The 24,580-nt window shown below is 35.5% G+C and overlaps 1 long non-coding RNA gene across 1 annotated transcript in view; it reads right to left on the bottom strand.

Annotated features, from left to right (window-relative positions):
* Positions 1–24,580, bottom strand: part of LOC106059190 (uncharacterized) — a 28,338-nt gene extending 3,758 nt beyond the window's left edge. Inside the window, exons 1-11 of the long non-coding RNA XR_008774985.1 lie at positions 23,635–24,580; positions 22,104–22,270; positions 18,705–18,814; positions 17,065–17,145; positions 15,948–16,021; positions 13,529–13,720; positions 11,555–12,953; positions 11,169–11,364; positions 9,340–9,467; positions 5,286–5,399; positions 4,784–4,842 (exon numbers count right to left, since the gene is read on the bottom strand). This is a non-coding gene — a long non-coding RNA (uncharacterized LOC106059190). The remainder of the gene's footprint in view (positions 1–4,783; positions 4,843–5,285; positions 5,400–9,339; positions 9,468–11,168; positions 11,365–11,554; positions 12,954–13,528; positions 13,721–15,947; positions 16,022–17,064; positions 17,146–18,704; positions 18,815–22,103; positions 22,271–23,634) is intronic.

Here is a 24,580-nt window from a genome sequence, read left to right as displayed (position 1 = left end):
CCAGAGAATGACTACTCGTTCATTTCTAACATAATAATAATAAAAATAATAATTTTGTTTCCGATAATTTATCGCCCAGATAGTTTACAAAACATTCTGTCAATTAAAGGTAGGCGTGGCTTTTGCCTGTCCGTCTCTCGTTAACCCTGCCTCCTGTGTTAAAGCTTTGAATGAATTTCCAACTGAAATACACACAGGTATAATATATATATATATATATTCTAGAAGTTTAAGGAAAGAAACAAAGGTCAAGGGGGGGTGAGGCGGGAAATTGTAGCAAAGTTTTCAGGTGGACCAGGAATGTAGGCCCCATTTATACTATTCGAGTTCCTCTTCTGCAAAACACCAGAACCATGTCAGAAACTTTGGGTGGGGTCCTCAATGCAGGATTAGCACTTGAACACGGAAGTTACCCACACCTGGTGAGTTGATTCCTAGAAACTCAGGTCAACAAGTCTTTCTCTGAAACCAACTGCTGGGTGTATAAGTCTTGAAGATGGTAGACACGTAGAGCTTGTAGTTGGGTGCTCTGAAAGGTTGGGGGGAGGGTGCAAGGAGACTTATTTTGTCCCCCCAAAAAAACCAAATGCTTAGGGATTATTTTAACAAAATAGAGTATCATGTGATGACATGTCATGACCTGGTTTTAGAAAAAAAAAAACAAGGTTACAAAGACAGTTTGTGTGAAACACAAACTCAAAATCGGCCCCCAAGTGGTCCACCTAGAGTCTTCACCAGGATTCGAACACGGGACTTCCAGTTCAAAGTGCTTTACCCCTCAGCCATAGCATCTCCATATACTCATTTAGCGTACACTTATATTTGTTAAAATAATAATTATTAACCTTATCCATAAAAATTAATAACATGTTACATTGTAATAAAAAAAACTAAAAAGGATTTATTCTTCTTACAAAATTAAATTAGCTACACGAAAAAAAAATTCTTGACCTACTTTAAGCTACAATTGTGTACAAATGACATGACAAGACTTTCCCCTCGCAAATAAAAATTAATATCTCCATTGTCATTTGTCGTACAAACTAGACTAGATCTAGCTAGATCTAGACCTAGTTTTAGATCTAAATCTAGATTCAAGATCTAAGTCTAGGTCTCGAACTAGATCTAAGCCTAGATCTATATAGAATTTTGATATAGAATCTACTATATCTAGACTAGAACTCGTATTTTAATTATGTAGATCTGGGTTGTATTTAGTCTTATTTAGACTGTCACTGTCAAGTGTAAGCCCCTATAATGAGGATATGTCAAAACTGCGCGCTATTAAAGTAGTTTGTTATTTTTGAAACTGAGTTAATAAGTGGGAAATATATTTTATAATTATCCATTGACACTTTTACCATTGTGACCTTAGATGCAATGTTTTTGTACCAAATCGCAAATCTATGAATGAAGCTTAATTTATTAATGAAGTCCATGACCTTTTTAAAAAAAAGTTACCTCCCCTCAAGTTTTTCATTGAAAAGTGGTGTAATTTTTTGAACAATCTGTTTGCATATATAATTGTAAAAATTAGATGGTTCACTTTCGGAAAAGAAAAAAAAGTAGCCGTTGCATTAGAACTTTGAATGTTCTAAAATATCATGATGTCCGATTTTCATTTTCTCTTCTAGTTTCTGAGATCTAAACGGGACTGACCGACAGACAGGCCACACAGAACTAATAGAGTCTTTTCCCCCTTTCGGTGGCCGCTAAAAAGGACTTTTTTTTTGTCAGTTTTGACTGGTGCCTCTACAGATCTCTCTTACTCACACACACACATATACATTAATGCTGGACCTTCAAGTTGTTTTTAAGCTCTGAATTGATCTCTAGAACTAGTACTTTGTACCGAAAGATCCCCACTAGGGTTCAGATTGGTTACTATGACCTCAGTTTCTCCCTCGCTCTCCCTAACCCTTTCTCCCTCTCTCTAAAAACGAAGAGCCTCTCTAGTTTTACAGACAATTATGTTTTTTTTTTAATTTTTCTAAAGTTTATGTTGTTGTTATTTTTTAATCACACGTTGTCTTATTTGTCTTTTCTTGGTGACGTTACGATGTAAGGTAACTATGTAAGGTTACGATGTAAGGTCACGAAGTAAGGTTACGATATAAGGTCACGTTGTTAGGTTATGAATTAAGGTTACAATGTAAGGTCACAATGTAAGGTCACGATGTAAGGTTAGATGCTAGCTCTTATTGTTTAGGAAATTTAGTAAGACAAATTTTAAAACAGCAAGAGTTGTGTATGGGAATAAATGCGATAGTTTTATGGTGGTAAACAATGTTAGATCGAGAGAGAGAGTAAGAGAGAGAGAGAGAGAGAGAGAGAGCGAGAGGGAGAGAGAGAGAGCGAGAGGGAGAGAAAGAGTGAGTGAAAGATAGAGACTTATAGAAAGAGAGATTTGGTGTTACAGACTTGTCAGTTTGTCAAAGTGGTCAACACACATGATTCTTTCTTTGAAGTAGGGACGTCCTGGTTAGTGTGCACGTGTATTGGTCAGCATCTGCTCGGACTCGCTATCGAATAAATTACAACATCCTCCTTTGTAGCTCAATCGTATGCTTATTGGACTCATTCCTCTCTCAATGTCGATAATTACCAAACCTGGCTGCGAAATATTTGTGCGGGAACTAGATCTAGATTTCAAAATGGGCACGACCACGTTTTGGAGAGACGCCCCTGCCACGTCAATATCAGCAACTCGATTCTGACTGCGTACTTTCTGTTCAAGAAATGTGACGTCTGCTGTTGGACTGGACGTTTGAAACGTGCTCCTGTGTTTGAATGTCCCCAATACCTGACAAGTGTGTGTGCCGCGTCTGACACGTCTGCTTGTCTATGTGTATCTTGGGGAACAGGGCTAATGACTTTATAAATATATATGTTGAAAAGTATTATCTGGCCCTATATGCGTTCAAGTGTATGTGAGGGAATGCATGTGTATATGTGTTGCAAGTCTGGATATATATATATATATATTTTCTAGACAGATATTACCCGCTGCCTGCGGGTCTTAACTTGCTTATTGCTGATATTGTCACTGAAACATTTACATTTACATTAGAAACAATTAAAGAAAATAATAATGTTATAAGTAAAGCGAATGCATGAATTCATGAATAAAAAAAATATGAATGGAGCTAAAAATAGCTAATTGACCTGAATTTAATTTTTTATGAAAGCATTGCCGAATGAATGTAGACCTATGTAAAAATGCTTTGGAAAAAAAAATTAGAATGTTAATTTGATTAAAATAACAAATGAATGAAACTATAAGTAATATGTTTATGTGTTTAATTATAAAACTATTTTTGCGAAGAGAAATTCCATCATCTTAGAGTGGAATTAGAGTTTTAAACCTAGGAATAGATGGATGTGTAACATTTCACGTAATGTTTAATGAAACAATGTTCGTCAGGAATTCTAAATTCGCAGATATATGGAACGAATTGATGTAAAAATGCATTTGAAACACACATTTGAAGGTTAATTTGATTAAATAATGAAACCAATAGACTATATGTTGTATGTTCATGTGTCAAAGTAAAAAACCATCATCGCAAAGTGCAGTTCTTAAAACTAGATCTAGATCATGTCGATCTTTTCATGTCAATATGGTAAACATAGCCTAGATCGATGAGGTTATAATGCTTTCATAGAATTGGAAAGCTTTTTTTTTGGAGGGTTTTAAGTTGGTTTTAGGGCTACAGTGCATACTACTACGGTCTAAGTTAGTGCCCAAGGAACATTTCTGCCAAGCTGTATCAAGATTGGTCAAACGGTTTTGGTTTTTATTCGTAACATACATACATACATACATACATACGCCTTACTTTCTACTTTATAGATAGAAACTAGTGCAGGTGTATTTTCATGCTACATACTGAATAGGTTTTGTTATGTGCTTATAAAATATTTATAGAGTTGAGATGTTTAAGTCTCGTGTGTCAAAGCATTCTAGAACTGAAGGAGTTTCTACTTTATAGAGATCCTAGTGACAGCTTGAGAGAGAGACTAAAAAGACAAATCGATGTTAAACTAGCCACATCCATCTTTCATTATTCAGCCCTGCACACCCTCATCTCTCGTTACCCAGACCTTAAAACCTTTATCTCTTGTTTACCAGCCCTGAACACCTTCATCTCTCGTTACCCAGCCCTTAAAACCTTTATCTCTTGTTTACCAGCCCTGAACAGCTTCATCTCTCGTTTACTTGCCCTGCACACCTTCATCTCTTATTTACCAGCCCTGCACACTTTTATCTCTTGTTTACCAGCCCTGCACACCTTCATCTCTTGTTTACCAGCCCTGCACACCTTCATCTCTTGTTTACCAGCCCTGCACACCTTCATCTCTTGTTTACCAGCCATGCACACCTTCATCTCTTTTTTACCAGCCCTGCACACTTTTATCTCTCGTTTACTTGCCCTGTACACCTTCATCTCTTGTTTACCAGCCCTGCACACCTTCATCTCTTGTTTACCAGCCCTGCACACCTTCATCTCTTGTTTACCAGCCCTGCACACCTTCATCTCTTGTTTACCAGCCCTGCACACTTTTATCTCTTGTTTACCAGCCCTGCACACCTTCATCTCTTGTTTACCAGCCCTGCACAATTTATAAGTCTAAACAACGGCACTAACATTTTCATATGGATTCTCCAACCCCCCCTCCCCCTCCATGTGCACTGAAGAGATTGAGCCAAAGCGCATTGAGCATGCTTCAGGCGCGTAAGGTCTACTTTATACACAATCATAAATGATAATAGTAGCATTACCAGAGGTGCAAGGTCACTTACAAGGTCATACGTCACTTGGTTTCTCTACACATGTAGGTCTGTAATAAAAAATAATATAGAAAATACTTTTTAAAAAATCTAAGTTTTTATAAAGTGCAATTGTATCAATTAGTTGGGATCATTCATGTGATTACATTTTGTAACAGATCTAGAGACTAGACTAACAGTAATACATTTTTTAACCAATTGTTTTGGTTTTCATGCTTTTAGATTTTTCAATTCGCTACGATCGTATCCATTGTCAGATCCAGTTTGGAAAAAAAGGGAGGAGGGCAAATACGGGTGTATCTAAGTAAAAGTTCCTCGATCTTTGAAAGCATTAAAAAAGTTGTACTAATTGAATTTAAACTCATGGCTCAAGCCTCCTCAGGGAGACTAATTCAACTTATACCACCTCATCTGTCAAGTACAGTTGATATAAGCTTTGTAATAATTAGATATGATTGTAAAGTAATACTCTTCATGTATTCTTCATACTGACCATTATTATCAACCAGCATTGGGGCATTAGATGATTCCTGCAGTGCACATTTGCTGTTTTCCGTTCCGAAAAAGTACAAAGTCAGAGTGCCGTAGGAGTGTCTGGGGAACTCAACTGAAAGAATATGGGAAAAAAATATAATCATTTTAAATCTCTGCACCAAACAAAACTAAACACTAGGTATACAACCTATTCGCGTCTGTAGCTTAAGTTTATGCTTCAGTTGTCAAAATGATTGTTTAACAGTAATAGACATAAATATAAAACGTCAATAGTTTTTATAATTTTTGTCGTGCAAATAATTTGTCTAATTAGTTCAACCATATAGTTTTATAATTCTGTGCACGCAAATTTAATGGTTCAATTAAGAGGTGACCTTCACCTTCCCCTAGTCTGTTGGACCGTTGGGGGCACCGAAAAATATTTGTCAACCGTCTTTCTCCGTTCCTCTCTGTCTTTTGCCTGGGTAGGACCTCTTTCAATGGCAGGCCCCCCCGTCCATTCTTTTATGTTGTCTTCCCATCACTTTCTAAGTCTGCCTCTTCTTCTATTTTACTGGTACTGTTCGCTGAAGGAAGATCTCTGAGCCTTGAAGACCTTGTAATATGGCCATAGAGTTTTAGCTTGCGTTTTTTTTTCAGTAATTAGCAGTAATTAGCTGGTTATCCTGGGCGCCATTCGCTGTAATAATTATGTCTCTCTAATGTCTTTTGGGAGGCAGTCATGGTTAAGGGCAAGAAAAAGTGATTGGATGGAGGTAACACGATATTTGTAGACATTTTACTTTAAAACAATTACACCTTCATTAGCATCTGGTCCTTGACATCGCTATCTACGTAGATAAAATATAGTAGACAATGGTTCTCAAATACAGCAAATAGGAATTATCAATTTACAATAAGGTGTACGACGCACAATACAGATCTTCAGTTTGTCATTTCTAGATGAATAGGCGTATGAAGTCGACCACTTAGTCAGGTTGTGACAGAGCGTCGCATGAAGTTTGCGGGACATGTTCTTCGACAAAATGAATTACGCATACCAAGAGTTGCGATGACATGGAGGCCAATACGAGGAAAGCGCAAACAGGGACGTCCTCGTATCACTTGGCGCCACACTTTCATGGAGGACGTCAGAACAGTGGACACCAGATTGGAGGAGGCTTCAGACATTGCCAATGACAGAACTTTATGGAGACAGCTTGCCGCCCAATGTGCTGAACGGCGCAGGAGGACCTAAACCTAAGTAAGTAAGGCCTATGAAATATTCAAATGTATGTTAGGAATATAAGCCCATGAGTTTTGGCACTTATAAATTACTTGTATAGAATAACTCAAGTTATTGATTGAGTTAGGACAGGCTTTTTTTAAATACTTTTTATTGGATGCTTGGCCTTTTAGTTCAGTACTAGTCGACCCACGCCGTAGCATACGCCGCTATTTTCCTGGGCCGGCCATAGGCCACCACAACCTATGCGACCGCAGTGGGCCCCGCTAATTCTAGATGTAAATTATTAAATTAAACCATTTTATAACTTATAACAGATTTCCCGCGGCCGCCTGATTTACCAGGAGCTGCTGGAAATCTCCTGAAATTGCAAAATATACGAAAAAGTCCTGGATAGCTTCGGAAATTATTAAAATCTTTTGAGAACTCATACTCCTGAAATATATAGACAAAATTCTCATTTTGGGGTGTCATTCAATATGGAAAATGCTTTAAAAAAACGGCATTATGCACTACTCGTAATTGTGGAATCTAGTGAAACAAGCTTCCCGCCCCTCAAAATAATGTAGAATTACTTGAGGTCAACAATTTTCGTAGATAGATTGAAACATTTGGTAATTCTTGCTATTGAACGTGGTCTACTTAGGAAATAGAACTTTTATGATATACTGTAGGACATCGCTACACGCAAGGCTCGTAAAGTAATTCTGTAATTAGTAAAGAATGAATAAAATGCAAAGACGAATTTATTTTCTAATAAAAACTCTTAATTTTCACTTATTATCCGTATCCCTACCCAAACTTGGCCCCACGAAATCCGTTTCGCACAGGGACCCACAACGGTTGAGTCCGGCCCTGCTATTTAGTGATGGGTGAATACATAGTAGATTACTTGTTCTCTTTCCATGATTTCTTGGTCACAATGGATAAGTCCGGCCCTGCTATTTAGTGACGGGTGAATACAGAGTAGATTACTTGTTCTCTTTCCATGATTTCTTGGTCACAATGGATAAGTCCGGCCCTGCTATTTAGTGATGGGTGAATACAGAGTAGTTTACTTGTTCTCTTTCCATGATTTCTTGGTCACAATGGATAAGTCCGGCCCTGCTATTTAGTGACGGGTGAATACTACTTGTTCTCCCACCTTTTTTTTTTCATGGGGTAACTTTAAGAGTGATCTTTCCTTTACTTCTTTGTGTCCAAACTGTCAAACCATGAAGAGAATTATATACATAGATTCTTGTCTGAGTTGGTCTAGTAAAATATTGGCAGTTTGGTATCAAAGTTAGCCATATTATTTTAATTGATGTTTTTCGCTTCATCAGCAATTAAAACATTAGCAGTTCCACGTTGAAAGGCTAAACAATTTTAGTTCAAGAACTATCTACTGTGCACATTTGTTATGATGTCTTTCAATGCGACCAATCGTTATGCACTGCATTATAAACGAACTCCAGGCCTGCCCGCTGTCATTCCACGACATATTGTAGGCAACAATATAAATTATATTCTTTTCTGAGGCAATGCATGAAACATGCACTTAGAAATGAAAACGTAAAGGAACCCTAGATCACAAGTTATCAGCTATATTAAAGGAACCCTAGATCACAAGTTATCAGCTATATTAAAGGAACCCTAGATCACAGATTATCAGCTATATTAAAGGAACCCTAGATCACAAGTTATCAGCTATATTAAAGGAACCCTAGATCACAAATTATCAGCTATATTAAAGGAACCCTAGATCACAAGTTATTAGCTATATTAAAGGAACCCTAGATCACAAGTTATCAGCTATATTAAAGGAACCCTAGATCACAAATTATCAGCTATATTAAAGGAACCCTAGATCACAAGTTATCAGCTATATTAACCCTAACCCTAACCCTAACCTAACCCTAACCCTAGATCACAATTTATCAGCTATATTAACCCTAACCCTAACCCTAACCCTAGATCACAATTTATCAGCTATATTAAAGGAACCCTAGATCAGAAGTTATCAGCTATATTAAAAGAACGCTATATCCCGTTAAACGTTTAAATAATAACTTTTTTTAAACACAGACTTTAAAAAAGCATAAACAGATGCTTAGCATCACAGACCTGATCCCTACATCATTTTTGTATTTTTAAGCATACAAGCAAAACATTAATAAAAGACAATACCTCTTGCTACAACCTACTGTTTTTCCCTTTAAAATTAATGAATTTAAGATTTAAAAAAAAGACAAAAAAAAAAACGGTCCCCTTCAACACAAGAATCAATAAAAAAAAATTAGTTTATTAACTATTGATAATTCTATAGTATCTCGAACAAGGGAAAGAAGCTTTACAATATATAACAATAGAATCTATTCTAGAGCCTCACTAGCAGAGTTGTTAGCACGTAACGTGAAATTCACCCAGATTTCCCTTTCTTGCCCTCCCCCCCCCCCGATGTTCCCAACTGGTCTAGAGAAGTGATAGGATCACAACGTATCGAGAAAGCTAAAAGCATGAAATCGGGCTAAACAAAAACGATTGGTAAGAATATTATTAATCACACAGATTTATTGTTTTTGGTCTAGATCTATTATAAATTTAATTACATGACTGATCCAAACGATGGAACTATAAAAATTGATACAATTAGGGCCTACACTTCGTATAAGCTTTGTTGTTTTTTTTTTTACAATAAAGTATTTTTTGTTTTTAGGTTTTTCTTGACAAAATCAACTTATGATGAAATCCAATAAATATTTTAGACTTAAATTTTAGCATAAAATGGCATTTAAAACAAAATCTAACTCACTACAATCGCACAACGACAACCTTTCAGTCTCACCTTATGGAGTCGTCTGTGCTCACCAAGCCCGCTAACGACAATGCCACCTCTCCTGCATCATTCACGACCAATCGCTAACATCTTCAAAGTGTCACCATAGAAACACTCCATAACACCGAGGAAGAATCCTGGTTAAGCAATTGTAGTAAACTTTATAATGATCAGCATTTAGATGTAGACTTAGAAGACAACGCGTACAATGTTACTGAACATTAATTTATTAAACTTCAGACAAAAAAGCTTGTCATTACAAAAATGCAATAGACTTTTCGAAACCGATGTTGGATATAAATTTAAATTTATTTCATTTCTTTACTTGAAAAATGATAATGTAAAACGAGAGATTTTACCGTGTGGTCAAAGAGCTAGTAATTTTATTTCTCAATGAAATATATCAAGTGTTAAATTTCTAGAAAAATCGTTAGAGCCGTTTTTGAGATCAGCGTCAAGGTAAAAAAAAAGTCAAATTGTTTTTACAAAGATTATATCAACTCACTCTGTCTGGTAAAAAGTGTGTACATGTTATTTCTACCACACCTATTCTCGGATCAAGCTGAAACTTAGCACAATTATTTATTGACATAGACAAGACTTGTATCAATACAAAAAAGTAACCAATTAGACAATTAATTACTGGTAATTCATTAATTTGTTAAATAGTAACAAGGGAACTAATACGTTAGTATTCACATATATAGCTAAATTTGTTGGGTTTAATCCTCTTAAATAATTGTTAACGCTATTTCTCCCTCACGCATTCTCTGATCAAGTTGGTAATTCAAACAATTATTTATTATACCTAACAAAACATGAACCAATAAACAAAAATACTTAATTAGTCAATTAATTAATGGTAATTAATTATTTTGATATGGAATAAGGAAAATAACCTGTACATTATTGGTAGATTTAGTTTTAAGAACGTAGTTCTTCCCCTTTAGATAAGCTTTTTTATTTTTTAAAAATATTTTGCTTGTTTAATGTAACATTCATTAGTTATTAAGAGAAAAACAATTAAAAACAAACATGGCGTAGTCAGCCGTAGTATACCGTTAACTGTGAGTTGTTTATTAAATTTAAAGTTGCTTAACATTTACTAAAAGATTCTATAAGATTTGCTTTTTTGTTTTAAATCTAATATATATTACATCTATGTTCTAGATTTCGAAGTATATCTAGACTAGATCTAACGACTTCTAACGACTTCTAAATATAGATCAAGTTCTAGTATGTCTATGTTATCCTATTATGCCTTGCCCGCTGGCCTAGTGGGTACCATCGTTCGTACAAAGAGCCAAATTATAAATTCGATACCGGTTTGAGCTAACAATATTTTTTAAGCAATTTATTATTTTATTTTTAGTTGTATAATTGAGGTATTGTCTTTAAAAAGTATTTCTTTGTTTTACAATCAGACGCAAACAAAAGATAGCGATGCTATCAAATCAACGCTCAATAGTATTTTGGACTCCACGTGAATAGCAAGATTACATGGCAGTGGTGTAATAATTTATACAATAAATATTTATTATTTAATGCAACAAAGAACATTCATTTGGGTGTCCCCCTCAAGTGGGGGCTCGGGAGGACTTTCGAATTTGGAAAGAAACACCACTTAATATAATTTAGAAACATTTTTATAACAGAAAACTATATAGATATAGGTATGTACGCCATTTTCTGTACTGAGAATTGTGGTCTTAAAAATGTCTTCCTTTTTAGCCAACACCAAAACACATTCGCATTCAACAAACATAAATACATACACAAATATTTATACCCACACACACACACACATTCACACATGCATAAATAAAATTCCCACGCACTTAGATTCATCTTGTGAAATTGTTTCGCGCCATTTATTCTTAGCTGGAGTTTGGTCTTGAACTTGCCTGAATCTGTCCAGGTTTATGACATCTTTCTGTAGCTACACCCAGTCAGGTCAACCAATACTTCTGTGTCGTTTTGTAGTGTCACAGACCACGTGACTGTTTGACGTTTGCTTCTACGCTTCGGTGTGCACTACCAAAAGTGAAAAAAAGGAGGGAAAATATATGGAAGTTTTAGTTACAATCGACTCTTTAATAAAGCTTATATAGATAAGATAAAGAGTTGAAGCTAGGTGCTGAAACAAATGATACATACATATATTAAACATAAATGAATAACAGCACCAGAGACCAAGGTTTTAAGAGAGAAAGTAAATATCTACTTTGTGTGAATCAACACTACTTTTGATTGTAGCTGAGACGCTGAACCAAGTGATAGGCCCTTGGTGGACGTGTTCTCTAGCTCGAGATTCGATTGTAATAAGTCCTTGTGCTCATTTAATGCATGTGACAGGAGCGTTGGTCAGTTTTGTCTGCAATATAACCAATAAGATGACTTTTTTATAATCGAATTGAAAACGAGAGCAGATGAAGTTCTTCTTAGTCAATTAACACAAGAATCTAGACAGTATAAAAAATCATTGTCAAATAAGCTAGAATCTAGACAGTGGGAAGACGCTAGTCCAATTACCACAATACAAGAATCACTAGAACTTGGGAAGCAGCCAATTAACAAATAAAATAGTCATCAGAGAACGAATTGAACGAGTCATGGCATCTTGGGTATGGACATTTTAAATGTGAGATCCACAAATGAGAATTATCACGTGACGTCACGCCCTTGAGTAATATTTACTTTCCAGTCGTCACTTGTGTAACTTTTTTTTTTGTACGCAGTGATACAGCGAGAAATGGGAGAGTAAGGTTAATTATTTTGTTTTTATTATGAAATAACTTAGAGTGAACACCTGGACTGCAATAAGTATACATGAACGAGTTTCTTTCAGGAAGTCACATTGAGGGCCGGATTTAAGTGTGGGGAGGCCTCAGTGCAGGATTTTTTGAGGAGGCCCCTACAATTTTTTCGAAAGCTTTAATAAATATCCGTTTATGAATTAACATTTAAAAGTATGCAATATTTTAGAAGAAAGGGAGTTCTTTTAAATTTAATCTTACTTTTCTTTCAAAACAAAATATTTAGTATGAATATTTTAATATGAAAAAGTGTATAGTTTTTAGTTTGTGGAGGGTAAGGCACTAGGTAGACGAACTGTCGTAACTCTGAAGCTGTATTGCTTGTTCCGAGCATGCTCAAAGCGTATACTTTTGAAACGTGACTTTGTTTGCCAGACGTTAAATAGAATTGAACAAAATATGCTACGAAGAAAAAAACAACAGTTTAAATTTGGATATATTTTTATCTCTTTGTGGATGCCCTTTTCTTGTGGAGTCTCCTGGGCTGTAGCCCCGCCTGCCACCCCCCCCCTTTTAAATCCACCCTGTGCACACCTGGGAGTCTCAACCTTGGACATTTCCCAAAGATCGAATTATTTCTTTCCTAACCATAAACTGGTGAGTTTCATAAGACGCATTGTTTTATCTTGTAGTGCGTAAGAAAATGAAAGATAAGATCAAGACTATGTTCTATGTATATGCCATTTGTGTTTCTTGGTGTCTCACACTTTTAGACTTTTTGGGAGCCGCTGCTTGAGTGAAACTTGCCACACCCTTAGGCTAACTTCCTGCTGCTAGCAAGAGATCTCAGTCGTGTAACATCGATACCTAAATAAAAATGTCAGTTGATTTGATTCCAGAGCAATTTGTAATAGAATGTACTTAATAGCAACAGCAAAATTTAACAATTTTTTTCTTGTAATAATCATTATGAGAGATACCGCTGCGTCTGTAACTTTCATTCATTCATTAATTGCTAGCAGAGAAGAACAACGGGGTGGGGGGGGGGGAGATGAAAGACGGTGGTCAAAAATTCAAACAAGGGAAAGCTATAATAAATATTAATAAGTTTTTTTTTCTATTTTTTGTTTCTGATCAAACTTTTAACCAGTAAGAAAAAAACCAAGGCAACTAACAATTAATTATAATATGAATCTTGTTTCTCTCAAAGAAGATTTACAGCCAGTCCCACTGTAGTCTCACAGCGTAAGTATAAAATGTCCAAAAGTTGTGATAATAATAATAATAATAAGGTTACAAACACAAACTCAAAATCGGCCCCCGAAGTGGTCCACACCAGCAGGTAAAAAGGCAAACCAATGCACATGTTATTGTAAGATATTGATGGACTAATAAGTGTTAAGTATTTATGACAAATATAGGCCTATATTTTTTTAGCTTACTTAGAGCTGCTTTACAGTGAAATTCCAGATAGTTGTTGGTATAATCTCAACGAAATTACAACCGAGAAGGTGTGCTTTCAGATCGATGCCTATCTAGCTGGATTCTGAGTTGACCTTATTGTGCAGTTACTGGTCAAACACTTCTGGTAATGTAACGGGCTGTCTGTGTAATGGACTGTACTTTTGAATAGCCTGACCAATGAAGAACAAAAAAGGAAAAGACAAAGAGATGGAATGGCGAAAAGGGAAATAACTCATTAAAATCTATAGAATGTATTTTAACCTCATGATAAATCAAAAGTAGATGCAAAGTTTTGCTAACTGTCCACTCAAGGAGCATCGTTTTTTTTCGTTCAGACATTCATTAAGTTAGGTCCGCTAGCATAGCCTCGTGAAATTAATTTAAGAAAACTCTTAAATTAAGCCCATTACAATAATGGCCAGTAAATGTTGCGTCTCCAATTCACAGCAGAACTTCCATTCACAAATATCTGTCTCGTATGTTTTGTGTTAGGAAGTATTTCTTCTCTCTATATTAAAACTTTACCGAGTGAATTAGATTTTCTTGATGAGTTTCTGGAATTCTGTTCCGCCAGTTCAACTCATTTCTATTTTGTTAAAGAGAACAAAACCAAGAGAGAAACTCAAAACCCTCGCACCAGACGAACCAAGATGATATCTGCACTGAGCAGTCGTTACAAAACATTATGAATAACACTTACGGGTAGAGAGCAACAAATCTACACGATGATAGCAAGAATAATTAAAGGGCAGTAATGAGTACATCGATTATTTTTTATTATTAATTAATGTATTCATTCGTTAAGAAACTGTAAATTTAACGACTGGGAATCAAATTATTACAGTTTCACTTTTTAAAAGTATTATTATTAAAAAAAAGAAGCTTTTGATAACATCACATACATTTGTAACGCAATAAAATAGTCTTAGATGTGCTTTAAGTATATAAGATCATCACTAGATCCATATACTAGATTCGTTTACTGTTCGGACTCATTGTAAACAACAAGAGACGTTACAGACAGGAAGAAGCATTGGTGTACTGTTCGTTATTGTTAGATTTGTGATGTTCAGGTATCCAATAACATGTCCACATGAAGGTAAATGTATTTATTTTTTCAAGGGATGTATCTCGTCATGAGAAGTCTCCTCTACCCAACATATTTAAAAACACACAATTTGACCTTTGTAAATTGACACTTTCTCCTTTAATTCACGATGCTATCCTTGATTTGACCCCCATTAAATTTAATTAATTTTTAGTTTTACAAACTTGTATTTTTGTTATATAAAAAGAACATGCAGTCTCCTATAATTCTTCACTAAACGTAACGTTTTCCGATTTCCAATAAAAATGTTATTGAAGTTTAATCGTAACAGGGTAGAATGTACAAATGTGAAAAATGAACAATGCTGTCAGAACGTGGACAAATAATTACGGAGCTATGTTCAATGTGTGGTATAGGTTTCCTTTGAACGTAGCTCAATAGCAGACACATGGCGTCGTAAGTTTTAGGTTTTGTTGTAGTCAGAAGTAGTACATTGATGTCTTTATTCAATTGGGCAATTAAAAAACAATTTATTACAAGATCTAGCTATATGACTATAATTGTTTGACATGATTAAACATGATTTCAAGGTCTTTGTAGTGGTTCTAACAGACACGTTTAACCTCAACGTCAATCAAACTGCTAATATTTGCTCTAGATAAGACCTAGGTCAACATTCAGTTATTTTGACATTAGTAACACATGAACAGTTCTTGGTAAAACGTGTCTAGACACAGGAGTTGTCCGGGGAAATATTGTCTGCATTAACTCGACTATCTGAAGAGTTCCAAAGAAATGATTCAGCTGACCCAGCCTTACACTCATATAGCCCTCAGACATATAGTGCAATTATTGGCGGAGGGCCAAACAATAGGAACTATACATTGCCTCATTGGTAGTCTCTTTGTCTCTTTGTTAATAAAGTGATGAAGCAGCCGAAGAGATAAAAAAAACACAGCAGTGTTATAGATACTAGCTTTGACACGGCCAGGTGATAGTCTTACAGACGTCACGTTTTCTATATTAAATATAAAATAGATAATTTTTATTCTGTTCGCTATTCACTGGAATCAATACACCCGTCACATACAAAACTTGGCCAACGCCTTGTTGTCTAATGTTGAATGTCTCTCACGCTACGTCCAGGGAGGTACATAATGGCCTAGATAGAGGGCGTATTTGGACTTAGAAAATATTTGCATGCAGGGGTTAGGATATAATGCACAAAAGCAATCTCTAATATTGTAATTTTTTTTTACCTTATTCTAAAACCTCATTACAACTTTTCAATTCTTAAAACATAACTAGCTCATCCGAGTCCGACCAGCACCAAACTATATATAGTATACCTTCTTCTATCCGTTCTTCTCTGCATGTTGAAGTTGTCGAGTGTTTCTTCTCACTTTCGGACTTGCATGAAAACCTGTTCATTTAAAACCCAACAGTAAACTTTAGCAATATCTTAATAACAAGAACAATTATAGAAATAATAAAAAATACTATTACTATTAATAATAATAATCAATCACTAAACAAAACAAATAAAGTGACAGAGCATCCACATATTTTTCTTTGCTTACATCCCTAAGGGAATCGAGTGTACATTGGAGTGGAGAGGGAAATCAGTATGGACCTGCAACAGGAGATAACTTATGAGAGCGAAGTTGATACTGCGTCATAGAAAGACTAGTGGCCACCCGTCTCTATAGAAATTGTGTGTTTTAAATATGGTAAAAGCCTGTTTGTTAGTTGTTGTTTTTTAATGATGAGAAAATGCACCTATTGGATTTAAAAAAATGATAACGTTATGTTATAACAAAACACTGAGAGGACTGGCAATGTTTATATTCATATTGTTATCATCAAAGACAGCAATGCAATTGATGTGTATCTAATTGATGTATGCAATTGATGTATTCCATTGATGTATTCAATTGATGTATTCAATTGATGTATTCAATTGTTTTTCAACTTGATTTGAACTAGAAAGTGTAAGTGACACTGATATTCCAATGACTTCATATTGAACATTTACTATACACAATGTCAACAAATAGACTGCCCTAGAGGGAACTAAAAGGGGTGAGTAAAGGGGGAGGGCTATCGTCTTCATTAATCCGTGAAAATTTGAACGGGGAGAAAGGGGTTGCACAGCTTACCAAGAACAGAGGTCGTTATCTAGGTGTCAGAAGTTCCTAGCAGGTTATGACATTGTGCTGCTGTACAGGGCCCAGACGTGGCTTTAAACCAGACCAGGTTCTTACTTCTGTGTGAATCTTGAGTTCCTTGTGATTGCACACTTCATTGGAACTACAAAAATAGCAAACAACCCTTGCTCTTTCGATCGTTAGTAGGAAATAAATACCCCCCCTACATTTGTACCTGGACGTAAGTGATTAGTACGAAATATTCGATGTCTTAATGACAGTTTATTTACGGCAAGTGTCGTCCAAACCCAATACTTACCCAACAGACACACAAGGAAATTGATTTTTTGGTGAGCTCCCTTGTCATCTACAAACAAGAAATATTTCTTTTTGTTACATTCTGGGGAAATGTAATAAAATGTACAATAAACAGTTTTGCGTGGTTTATTTATGAAAGGTTTGTTCAAGTGAGGTTTATTTATGAGAGGTTTGTTCAAGTGAGGTTTGTTTATGAGAGGTTTGTTCAAGTGAGGTTTGTTCAAGTGAGGTTTGTTCATGAGAGGTTTGTTCATGAGAGGTTTGTTCAAGTGAGGTTTGTTCAAGTGAGGTTTGTTCATGAGATGTTTTTTCATGAGAAGTTTGTTTAAGTGAGGTTTGTTCATGAGAAGTTTGTTCAAGTGAGGTTTGTTCATGAGAGGTTTGTTCAAGTGATGTTCATTTATGAGAGGTTTGTTCAAGTGAGGTTTATTTATGAGAGGTTTGTTCAAGTGAGGTTTGTTCATGAGAGGTTTATTCATGAGAGGTATGTTCAAGTGAGGTTTGTTCAAGTGAGGTTTGTTCATGAGAGGTTTGTTCAAGTGAGGTTTGTTCAAGTGAGGTTTGTTCATGAGATGTTTTTTCATGAGAAGTTTGTTTAAGTGAGGTTTGTTCATGAGAGGTTTGTTCAAGTGAGGTTTGTTCATGATAGGTTTGTTCATGAGAAGTTTGTTTATGAGAGGTTTGTTCAAGTGAGGTTTGTTCATGAGAGGTTTATTCATGAGAGGTTAGTTCAAGTGAGGTTTGTTCAAGTGAAGTTTGTTCATGAGAAGTTTGTTCAAGTGAGATTTGTTCATGAGAGGTTTGTTCATGAGAGGTTTGTTCAAGCGAGGTTTGTTTAAGTGAGGTTTGTTCAAGTGAAATTTGTTCAAGTGAGGTTTGTTCAAGTGAGATTTGTTCAAGTGAGGTTTGTTCAAGTGAGGTTTGTTCAAGTGAGGTCTGTTCATGTTTGTGTTGTAAAATGTTTCATCAGAGCTGAAGATAATCAACATCCTAGCCCAAACATCCAGCAGGACAAATTGGCAGTGGCGTAGCTAGGTTAGAAGGAAGGGGGGGGGGGTCGAAATGTGAAATTCACCCCGGCCCCTGTTATTGTGGGAGGGCAAATGAGTGGTCATTTTGGTAGAATATTTAATCAGAAAAGGACTTTTAGTTGCTAAATGGTATTGAGAAGCTAGCGTTAGAGTCCAACTCTTGAAAATACTGCCAAGCTGGCGATTTCCATTATTCAAAGGTGCAAAAATGTTTTTAAAAAATCGAGAAACCACTTCAGCTTTAGGATCCTATGCTGCATAGCATAGGAAAGTTCCATACCTTTAGGTTATTGGAATCCATACTGTTTTAGTCTAGAATGATTTGAGCCAGAAATAGTCAGCCAAGAGTGTTCTGAATTACTTTAGTCTCAGTTAGTCAAAGATTTAGGTTCAATTTAAATTTCACATTGAATCTAATATTAAACGGAAATTTAAAAAAAAAACGATTAAAAATATATAAACACAGAAAAAATTATGTCATTACCAATTTATCTTATAAATTTGAAAAATATTTTTAAAATCTAGTATACTTCTATGCAAAGATTAATCTTTCATAGACGTCGTGGAAGACAGAATGTTTGAAGATTGTCTTCATGGGCTCATGACTTACTTGAATTGATTCTCTGTGTCCCCAGAGATGCACAGTGTCACATTCACACCTATTGAAAAGACTTGTTTGTAAGCAGCTCTATCTAGCATTTCCCGAGACAGCCTGTCTTTCTGTTGATTAATAGATTCTATTCTAATTGGAGAGGTACAAATTTATATTGTTTAAGCAATAAGATCAAGGCTGATTGACCTCATAATTTAGAAATAATAATAAGGCTTGTCTTCAAGACTGATGATTAATGAAAATTGCAATAAATTTTGATTATTGGAAGGTCACAATGCCGTTTTTATTTAATGGCATCCCAAAATGACAATTTAGAATGAGTTTATGAGTTTTTAGGAGATTTTAATAATTTCAGATTTCCATGAAGTCATGGAAAATGAGGATGCCGCTTAACCCCTGTTATTATATATAAGTTGTAATGGTTTTATTTAATAATTTACACTTAGAATTTGCGCGGGCCTATAAAAGTGCGGGGCCCACTGCGACCGCATAGGTTGAGGTAGCCTAAGGCCAGCCCTGATCCATTGTATGTACTGGAACTCCCATCTATCTAACTCATTATCTTGGACAATAATACTCCGTTTATTGACCATGATAAAAAATATAAGTAAATAAATAGATAGATCTTAGATAGGTAGATGTTGATATTAAAAATATAGATAAATAGACACCTGTGTTGACCCTGTTCCGGAAATCTCTATTGACCCCTGTCTATTGACCCCTGTTTTTCTTTATCTAGTTCACAATAAGCAGACACCCAAACACAGAGGTAAATAACTTGTAAAAGTGCATACATGTTTTACTAACATCTATTTCCTACTTTAGCTGAGACCTATACAACGTAAACAGTGGTTCTCATACTGCTGGCTTGAATGTACAAATTAGAATGCTTTCAAAGCAAACTTTCAGTCGGTGAATACATGACTTGTTGCTTGTTTCGTACGTTACTTTAGATTAGAAGATTATTACAACCTAGTCCAAACCTCCCATAGGACGGCGGGAGGATGACAATGGCAAGGTTTGATCCACTGACCATCAAGACATCAGTCTATATTGTATACGTGAAGAAAAGGTATTACTGTATTATTTTCTTACTAATGATACATATGTTTTGATTTTAAGCATGCTAACAACTCAGTCCCGTAGGTTGAATGTATGCTCAAAGTTTCTGGAAGTCTGGTTTCCTTACAGACCCAGATACTGTGATGGGCTATACAGGTACTAGACAGTGTGAAGGTTGGTACTAGACAGTGTGAGGGTTGTTACTAGACAGTGCGGAGCTTGGTGATAGGCAGTGTGGGGGTTGGTTCTATAGTATTTGAATGTAATTCTAGGTATTTGTTTAGCTGCCCTACTGTTTAGAGTTTTTTTTATATATCTTATTTTTGCTTTTCAGACGTTGGCACCTTCAAAGAGATTGTTCAAATCCTTAGATGTGAATATGAAAAACTTCTAGTGCTTTGATATCAGAGAGATAAGTTAGAGTAGGTTACTTTAACGTCAAGTCTTCTGATTAATTTATATTTTGTTGTCGCTACAGATAAAAAATTTGAATGTTGTTAGTAAGGGTTCCTATCAGTGTGAGAAACTTTGCACTGAAGTCCAAATAAACAGCTAAAAGTAGGACAAAAGGCTTTGGCTATTTTTAAATTGTTTTTTTTATTTTTCTAATTCTAATTCAGTGTTTGTTTGTAAGAGGTTATTACCCGTCCCCCTTTCCAACTTTTTAAAATTATTTTTTAGCTTGGGGTTATATTTTGATCCAATATTATCTGGAACCTCTGTAACGAGAGAAACGTTAAGGGTTGATGGACAAATTAAATATAACTTATATAACTTTCACTAAATAGAACAATAGACTATAAAGGTGTTCCCAAATTGTGTTTCGCGGAACCCTAGTGTTCCGCAATGTCTGAATAGGTGTGTCCACGAACTGCTGGAATAATTAACTAGTAGGCCACCACATGAATTAATCTCTCTACAAAATAAGCAAAAGTGTTCTGCTAAATACTCAGAATGTGCGAAGAGCCCCGTTAGTAACATATTTGGGAACCACTGGCCTATAAATAATTATTAAAACTATTTATTAGGCTGGTGATGTTCTATAATTTATTATTCAATAAACTTACAATGAATTTTAGTTTTTGAATGCGAGGCTCATATAACTTTAGTATCAGTTGATATTCTGACCTATTACTCTAAAGTACATACGCAGCAATTATCCCTTCTAATAATTAAAATAATTTAGTTTTAGAAATTCCTACATTTTAAGTTTCTAATTTCTGGACCTTCTTCTCTCTATTCAACTATAGAAGTCGCAACGGGGTAAAACTCCGTAAAAAGGAAACCGTTGCGACTTCTGTTGTAATGGTTACCGATTCTAGATCCTGCCTCCAAGCCATTGCTGGCTTGGGGGGAAAGTCACCTTTTGGTAGAAGAGGCATTAGGGAGCGCAAATAACATCCGCCTATTTATTGGAGCTGTCATCTTTATTCAGTGGGTGCCCTCGCACCCACTGGGGGGTAACGAGGCGGCTGATGTTCTAGCACGACAAGGAGCGCTGGTCGTGCCCACTTTCGTAGCCTCAAGTACGTCTAACCAAGCTACGACTTTAATCCGAGAGTGGGTACATGAAAAGTGGTTGAAATCCTGGGATGGCTCCAACAAAGCCCGTGGAGTCTGGCAGCATTTGCGTCGCCAGGACCGCGACGATCCATGGTGGAGGCTAAAAAGGCCGGAACAATCAATCATTGCGCAATGCAGAACGGGGCACTGCCCTGTTGGTGCTTACTTTGCCCGGTTCCGGCCAAATTTTGATGCCCGTTGCCGACACTGTCGAGAGTCAGTGGAAACAGTGGCGTATCTCTTGCAAGAGTTACCGCAGCTCCGCTTTGGGCGCTAAATATTGTTAAAACCACTTTCTCTATGTTAAAATTGTAAATCACATGTTTAGGGTATCGAGAATTGAATGGTTACTCCATGGAAATAATAAAGGAAAATAATAATGCTGATAATGTTGAATAACGAGTAGTTCCCCTTTCAGACCTTGCAATCTATAGGGCAGGTGATGTAAAGCTCTTCTGTTACTGTGGTCCACAGTTAACGAGGGTGTCATGTGGCCAGTAAAAAGACCAACCGCCTTTTCTTTTAACTTTTCACTAAATACTGTCAGGTAGCCATTAGAGCTGGGTGGACTCAGAGGCGCTCTGAAGATCCTCAAATTAAAATATTTTTTTTCACCAGGATTCGAACTCTGGATCCCCGGTTTGGAAGCCAAGCGCTTTACCGCTCAGCCGCCTATATATTAACTATATAATAACTTACATTTCATGTATGACGTGATGAAATATGTCTCCATATAGTTCGTTAATTTGTTATCTAACGATTTGAACCTACCCTAAATATGTCTCATATTTCAGATGTTCCTACTACTCATTAGTTCATCATCAAGAAAACTGGGAACATGTTGATGGGGAACTTTGATAATAGTTCAACTGGAACTTGTAATGTCGTCACGCGCTGTGTTTCAATACCCGCTGCCCTCTGTTTAGTATTACGATAATCTGCAAAGTAAAACAGTAATACATTCTGATGATCAATGATCATTTTGGTACTTCCACAAAACTTAGTTGTCATTTAAATGAAATAAATAAATTATACATGTTAGCATTTATATAGCGCTACGTTCATGCTTATAGCAATCTCATTTGTGGACCAGTGGGGGAAGAAAGCTTTCCGTGCTGCCATTAAGCGCTCAGTAAGCACAGGTCGGGTGTCGAACCTCGAGCCCCCTTTATAGTTAGCCAAGCCAAGCCAAGTTCAAGCGTACTTAGCCTCTCGACCATAATCCCCACAGCGCTAAAACTGGGAAAGTCTATTTCCATTAAAATAACATTTTTAAGTATAATGTTCGATATAAAAATGTTGTTATATTTTTGTAGTTATATATTTCTAATATTAAAATAAAGCAAAACAACGTGGTCTGATGCAAAAGTTTATAGCCTAAAGTTGTCAATACCTAATATTAATATAATGTATTTAAAAAATAGAAGATAAGATCTCTGGTTTTATTTGATAACTATTAGATCTATATTATTAGTTCTTTTTCAAATACTTCTGAATAAAAAAAATACTCTATTGGAATACGTCAGATGTCACTGACCTATGTATGGTACTTGACCATTAGGGATTTAGAATTGCTTTATGATGATATGGTTAAATTAAAAGTAGGTGAATATTTTTTGTTCTTGTGTTTTCTTTCCCTTTTCAGATTTATCTTCAACTAAATATTTTCTGTCCTTTTTTTTTCCAGTCTCTGCTACAGATTTAGAGTCTCTACTAAAGATAGAACGTCTCTACTACTGATAAAAAGTCTCTACTACAGATAGAAAGTCTCTACTACTGATAACAAGTCTCTACTACAGATAGAAAGTCTCTACTACTGATAGAAAGTCTCTACTACAGATTTAGAGTCTCTACTACGGATTGAAAATCTCTACTACTGATAGAAAGTCTCTACTACTGATAGAAAGAATCTACTACAGATTGAAAATCTCTTCAACAGATTTTTCTGGAGTATCTACATTGAAGGATAGTCACTTATGAAAATTCGTGTTAACTTTATGCCATTATTAAAACGTTTTATTAAAGCAGCGAGAGTCTATTTATAGTGACACTTCTCCAACCTGGATGAACTGGCGAATTCATTGACCTACTTACCTATTTATGCCATAGTGTATTGTGTGTATTTATCCCTAATCATCATATTAAATGCTATATCTAGAAAACAAATTAATCCAAAATGAATTATTTTTCGACATACAATCATTCATCATGATATTAAATATCTCATCAAATACATTCTGAAATGCACTCTATAAAGTCTGTAATTGAAACAAACCAAAAAAAAAATGTAACGATTATTTACTTTTTTTTAATGTATAAAAAAATATACACAATTCCCATGTTTGATATTAATTCAGAAATATAGATTGACAAAATGGTCAAAGATTTAAATTCTTTCCTATTTTATAGCTGATTTGAACCTAACGGTTTTTTGCCAGAAGTATTAATACTTTGGAAAATTCTTGGGATTTTCCGACTTCCTATATTTCCCGAATAATAAAACGAACCACATGGAAGGAAATTAAGTCTTTTCAATTACTATTTTTGTTTGTTTATTAATCTTTGACAAACCTAGTGAAACTATCCATTGATTCCATGACCTTTGAAAAAAATTAGTTTCAAATGTTTGAAACTGGGTTTAACTTCATTTCACAGTTGAACGCATCATTCAGTCGGAAATTAAACAGGTCACTGTGCGTGGGTGGACTAGCTAATAGATAGACTAAGAAAAGTAGATTGACTTTTCAAAGATACTGTTGTTCTAATTTAATGTGCATGAACTTCTATTGAATCTACATTTAGTCTTGAAAATGTTCACCAACTACTAGATATCATATGAATGGGCGAAATGATTTTACTATTAACACTGTAATTTGAAGGTTAAAAAAAATAATTTCTGCGATAGTTTCAACAGTTGTATTCTTGTATAATGTTAAATGCTCCAAATACAAGCTGGTCATACGCTTATACCACAAGTTCACATCACATAAACTTGCATGTACTTACAACACATGCTTTTGATGTACTTGTTACACACAATATTTTTGTAATCAATTCAAGTAAGCAATTCAAAAGCTGTACGTTTAATTATTTCCCATGCTGTTAATGTAATTATTAAACAAGCTGTCCATGTACATGTACTCATTACAAAACTGTTCTTGTAATGACTCATTAAGGGCTGTCCATTACTTGCTCACTACATACGTCTGTTTGACAATACGTTATTAATGTGTACAAATAAAGTTCAA

This window comes from Biomphalaria glabrata, chromosome 15 (assembly GCF_947242115.1).
Source record: "Biomphalaria glabrata chromosome 15, xgBioGlab47.1, whole genome shotgun sequence".
Taxonomy (NCBI): Eukaryota; Metazoa; Mollusca; class Gastropoda; family Planorbidae; genus Biomphalaria; species Biomphalaria glabrata.
Note: the sequence above shows the minus strand (reverse complement) of the source record. Positions and strands in the feature narration are given on the sequence as shown.